Here is a 6,000-nt window from a genome sequence, read left to right on the forward strand (position 1 = left end):
TTAACCCGCTGCGCCACTACCTGACTCCCCGGATTTCTTTTTATGTCAATTAACTTTTGCAGTTTAGATCACTAGCACTTTGGGTTTCTTCTATGTAGAGACCTCAAATGCTTAACTGACACAGTATTTCAGTAGTTTGAAGTATAACAGGGTCAGTGATAGTATAATGGTTGTGTAAAAGGACTTTGATGTCTGAGGCTCCCAGGTTCAATCCCTAACACCAGCATAAAGCAGAGTACAGACAGGTGACCAGAGAACTTTGCTTTGTGTTTTCGAGTCCATAGATCCAAAACTTTTGTAAAATTTCCAGGAGGAGCCTCACTGACAGCTGCTGTTGTATTTCTCCCAGCACAGCACGACAAGGTCTTGGTTTTAGAAACGATCTCAGTATAAGCTCCCCTTTTTATCCTCCATCCAAACACTGGCTCCTCTTTCTCCTCTGTTCTGCCTGTGTACATTATCACTATCCCTGCTCATTAAGCCTGGGCTCTGGGGGCACACTGCCTGCTACTTGCCACTTCCCTGTTAACTTGAGTCCCAGTTTCCTCATTGAAAACATGAGACAAAGAGGATGGGGGGTGGGTGGGATAGCCACAGCTGATCAGTGCTTTGGTAAAAATAAATAAATAAATAAATAAATAAATAAATAAATAAAGGCATCAGATACTGCTCAGCCCTGGCTTGTAGTGGTGCTGGGGACTCAACCAAGGTCTCAGAGTCTCAGGCATGAAAGTCTCCTTATGTAACTACTATGCTATCTCCCCAGTTCATATTTTCAGTGCTAATCACCTGCAGAATGTCATTGCAGGAATATCTAGACTAGTATTTAAACAAACAACTGGGCATATAGACTAGACAAGTCAACCACAATTAACCACCACAGCATGTGTACTTGGGCAAAGTATTTCACCTCTTAAGAGTCTGATTTTCTTTTTTGTACTAGGAATAGTTAAGGCTTGGGAGATAGTTCAGCCTATTAGAATACCAACTTGCATGCCTGAAGCCCAAGAGTCTACAGGTTCAATCCTAGGCACCACCTTAGGCTAGAGTTGAGCGATTTCCTGTCTCCCTGCCCCTCCCCTCCCTCTCTGATTAATACAAATAAATTATTTAATTAATTAATAAATTAAATGGAATAGTTGAAGAGCCTACTTATAGTAGTGATATAGGGTAAGTACATACAGAATACATAGTAAACGTTAACTGTGGAAACTATCTTAACCATTGTTGAGGCTGTACCTGGAAGCACTCAGACACATGTTGCAGGTGACAGTGAAGCCAAAGGAGGGCCTATTGCCTGGCACCACAGAAATTCAAACTCAACCAATCAGCTTTTACATGAAAGGAAATTGATTTTATTGATACTGAAATCCACAATCAGAGGTCCTCTAGTTCACTCAAAGAACATTAGCTTTCTATACTGGGTGGAAGAGGAGGAGGAGAAGAGGAAGGGGAAAAAAGAGGAAGAGGAGAAGGAGGAGGAGGAAGAGTGAAAGGGAAGGAAGGGGGGAGAATTCACTTTCCTCACTCTCCTTTTTGTGGGTATTTGAGGAAATTTTCTCCACTGGTCTTCACTTTTGATAAAGTAAAGGGTGCTTGGAGCAATACGTCAGAGAGAATTACATCTCCCTTCTTCAGCAGTCCTTCTACATTTTGTAAGAACTGAATATTCATGTCAGTAAACAACCAAGTGGGAACCAGTTGACAGCTCAGTCTTCTTGGAAATCAGGAAATCAGTCATACTGCTGCACTTAGATGCCTGCATTGTGAAATCCTGCACACATTCCAGAAAGTTGTTCCAAGTAAGAAATGTTATTTTTAACAGTAATTCTTTCTCTCTCTGCCTATCTTTCTTTCCCTTACTCCCTCCTCCCCCTGCCCTTTTAAAAAATTATTTATTTATTTATTTATTTATTTCCTTTTGTTGCCCTTGTTTTTTTTATTGTTTGGGAAAAGTTTTATTGGAAAAAGTTTTCAATTAGAGGGGTTGCTTCACAAGCGGTGAAGCAGGTCTGCAGGTGTCTGTCTTTCTCTCCCCCTCTCTGTCTTCCCCTCCTCTCTCCATTTCTCTCTGTCCTATCCAACAATAATAATAACCACAACAACTATAAAACAACAAGGGCTACAAAAGGGAAAAAAATAGGCTCCAGGAGCAGTGGATTCCTCTTGCAGGCACCGAGACCTAGCAATAATCCCAGAGGAAAAAAGAAAGAAAGAAAGAAAGAAAGAAAAGAAATGATAAATAATTCCGGAGGCGGAGCTACGAGCAGCAGATCGCTTTATCTCCTCTCCTCTCCTCTCCCAGATCAACTAGGAATACCAAAGGAGACCACCCGGACCGAAACAAGACAGGACTAGAATGACCACAGAAACCCAGTAAATCACCCGTGAGTACAAACACGCATGGCTGGTGACAGAGAGGAGAGAGGGGCCTAAGGAGAGATTAAGTGACTGCTAACAGTTCAACAGTTTGTCAGTGGAGACACCACCTCCAGTCTGCTCCACCAACAAGGGGACAGCTGAAGGGAGGAAAGGACTCCCCAGAGACTCACCAAGTACAACTCTGAGTCTCCATTGCTACTACCCTCAGAATCTGGAGCAGCAACAGGGAGGGACACCAGGGCACAGAGATCTAACCGGGAAACTCGGGAGAAGACCTATACCTCGGTGGCATAGCTGAGGGGCTGTGAAAGTCTCTTTGCATAACCACTGGATTATCTCTGCCATACCCTGCTTTATCTCTTGGTCAGGAGTCATTGATTAAGCCAAGAAGCCTATTGATAGTTTAAAAGCCCTCAGGCTACCATAGCCTACAGGGGAAAAAAAAAAAGGCTTTTACACCACTGAACTCCAACTCAGGGATTGAAAAAACTGTTAACTTATATAAAATGGTTAAAACAACAAGAAAAAATAATGGAGACTCGAACCAGGACAAGAGTCCAGCTAAAAGTCCTCCAGAGGGCGAAGCACAAAACAACGAGTTCAACATCCAAACATTAGCTAAGGAAATAATAACAGGAGTGAGTAAAGAATTTGAAAAAATTGTAATCAGAACTGCAGGAACAACAAATGAGAATATGGAAGAAAATTCTAATAATCGCATGGTTATTAGAGAGCTGAAAGCTGAAATTGCTGAGCTAAGAAGGCAACTAGCTGAACAAGCTAAAACAGTATCAGAGCAGGGCAACAAAATAGATGAACTCCAGAAACCAGTAGAGGGCAGAGAGAATAGAATCAATGAGGCTGAAGACAGAATTAGCAAGATTGAGGATGAATTAGAGACAACTAAAAAAGAAGTAAGAGATCTCAAAAAGAGATTAAGAGATGCTGAAAACAACAACAGAGTCCTATGGGATGACTTCAAAAGAAACAATATACGCATTATTGGCTTACCAGAGGAAGAAAGAGAAGGGGAGGAAGAAAGCGTTCTCCAGGCCATAATAGCTGAAAATTTCTCTAGTCTAGACAACACCAAAGACATAAGGATTCAAGAAGCCCAGAGGGTCCCAAACAGAATTAACCCAGACCTAAAGACACCAAGACATGTCATACTTAGATTGGAAAGGAATAAGGATAAAGAAAGGATCCTCAAGGCTGCAAGAGAAAAACCAAGAGTCACCTACAAAGGAAAACCCATAAGATTAGCAGCGGACTTCTCCATACAAACACTACAGGCCAGAAGAGAATGGCAAGATATCTATCGAGTGCTCAATGAGAAAGGCTTTCAGCCAAGAATACTATATCCTGCTAGATTGTCATTCAGACTAGATGGAAGCATCAAAACCTTCTCAGACAAGCAACAGTTGAAGGAAGCAACCATCACCAAGCCTGCCTTGAAAGAAGTTCTGAAAGGTTTCCTATAAACAACCAGACCACCACAAATAGAACATATATCAAAACACTCTAAAACTCTACAAGAATGGCGTTAAAATATCTTCAATCTTTGATATCAATAAATATGAATGGCCTGAATTCACCTATTAAAAGACACAGAGTAGGAAGATGGATCAGAAAACACAACCCAACAATATGTTGTCTACAGGAAACTCACCTAACTCAACAAGACAAACACAGACTTAAAGTGAAAGGATGGAAAACTATCATTCAAGCCAATGGCCCACAAAAAAGGGCAGGAACAGCTATTCTCATATCTGACATGATAGACTTGAAAATAGATAAGATTAAAAAAGATAGGAATGGACACTACTTAATGCTCAGAGGATCAGTCAATCAAGAGGACTTAACAATTATTAATATCTATGCACCCAATGAGAAGCCATCTAAATACATCAAACTTCTACTGAAAGAGCTACAGCAATATATTAACAGTAACACAATCATAGTAGGGGACTTCAACACCCCACTCTCTCAACTTGACAGATCATCCAGGAAGAAAATCAGTAAAGACATAAGGGAGCTAAATGAAGAGATAGATAAACTAGAACTATTGGACATTTTCAGAGTCATTCATCCCAAGAAACTGGAATACACATTTTACTCAAATCCACATGGATCATTCTCAAGGATAGACCATATGTTAGGCCACAAAGACAGCATCAGCCTATTCAAGAGCACTGAAATCATCCCAAGCATCTTCTCAGACCACAGTGGAATTAAACTAACACTTAACAATCAACAAAAGATTAGTAACAGTGCCAAAATGTGGAAGCTCAACAGTACACTTCTTAACAACTTCTGGGTCAAAGAGGAAATCAAGGAAGAAATCAAAATGTTTCGAGAGTTCAATGAAAATGAAGACACAAGCTATCAAAATATTTGGGACACAGCTAAAGCAGTCCTAAGAGGGAAGTTCATAGCTATACACGCACACATTAGGAAACAAGAAAAGGCACAAATAAACAGCCTGATTGCACATCTCAAAGACCTAGAAGAAGAACAACAAAGGAACCCTAAAGCAACCAGAAGGACAGAAATTACTAAAGTTAGGGCAGAAATAAATAACATTGAGAATAGGAAAACCATACAAAAGATCAATGAAAGTAAATGTTGGTTCTTCGAAAGAGTAAACAAAATCGACAAACCTTTAGCCAGACTCACAAAACAAAAAAGGGAGAAGACCCAAATAAATCGGACAGTAAATGAAAGAGGAGATATCACAACAGACACTGCAGAAATTCAACATATCATGCGAGGCTTCTATGAACAACTATATGCCACCAAGTTAGAGAACCTGGAAGAAATGAATGATTTCCTAGATACCTACCAACTTCCAAAACTAAGTAAAGAGGAAGTGGATAACATGAACAGGCCCATCACAGCTAATGAAATTGAAACAGTTATCAAAAATCTTCCCAAAAATAAAAGTCCTGGACCAGATGGTTTTACAAATGAATTCTACAAAACTTTCAAAGAAGAACTAATACCTCTACTTTTAAAAGTCTTCCAGAAGATTGAAGACACTGGAATACTCCCTGCCAGCTTCTATGAAGCCAACATCACCCTGATACCAAAAGCAGACAGGGACACAACCAAAAAAGAAAACTACAGACCAATATCTCTGATGAACATAGATGCGAAAATATTGAACAAAATTCTAGCCAACCGGATACAGCAGTATATCAAAAAGATTGTCCATCATGACCAAGTGGGGTTTATCCCAGGCATGCAAGGTTGGTTTAATATACGTAAATCAATCAATGTGATCCACCACATCAACAAAAGCAAGACCAAAAACCACATGGTCATATCAATAGATGCAGAGAAAGCCTTTGACAAAATCCAACATCGCTTTATGATCAAAACACTACAAAAAATAGGAATAGATGGAAAATTCCTGAAGATAGTGGAGTCTATATATAGCAAACCTACAGCCAACATCATACTCAATGGTGAAAAACTGGAAGCATTTCCCCTCAGATCAGGTACTAGACAGGGCTGCCCACTATCACCATTACTATTCAACATAGTGTTGGAAGTTCTTGCCATAGCAATCAGGCAGGAGCAAGGAATTAAAGGAATACAGATTGGAAGAGAAGAAGT

Source organism: Erinaceus europaeus, chromosome 4 (assembly GCF_950295315.1).
Source record: "Erinaceus europaeus chromosome 4, mEriEur2.1, whole genome shotgun sequence".
In the NCBI taxonomy this organism is placed as follows: Eukaryota; Metazoa; Chordata; class Mammalia; order Eulipotyphla; family Erinaceidae; genus Erinaceus; species Erinaceus europaeus.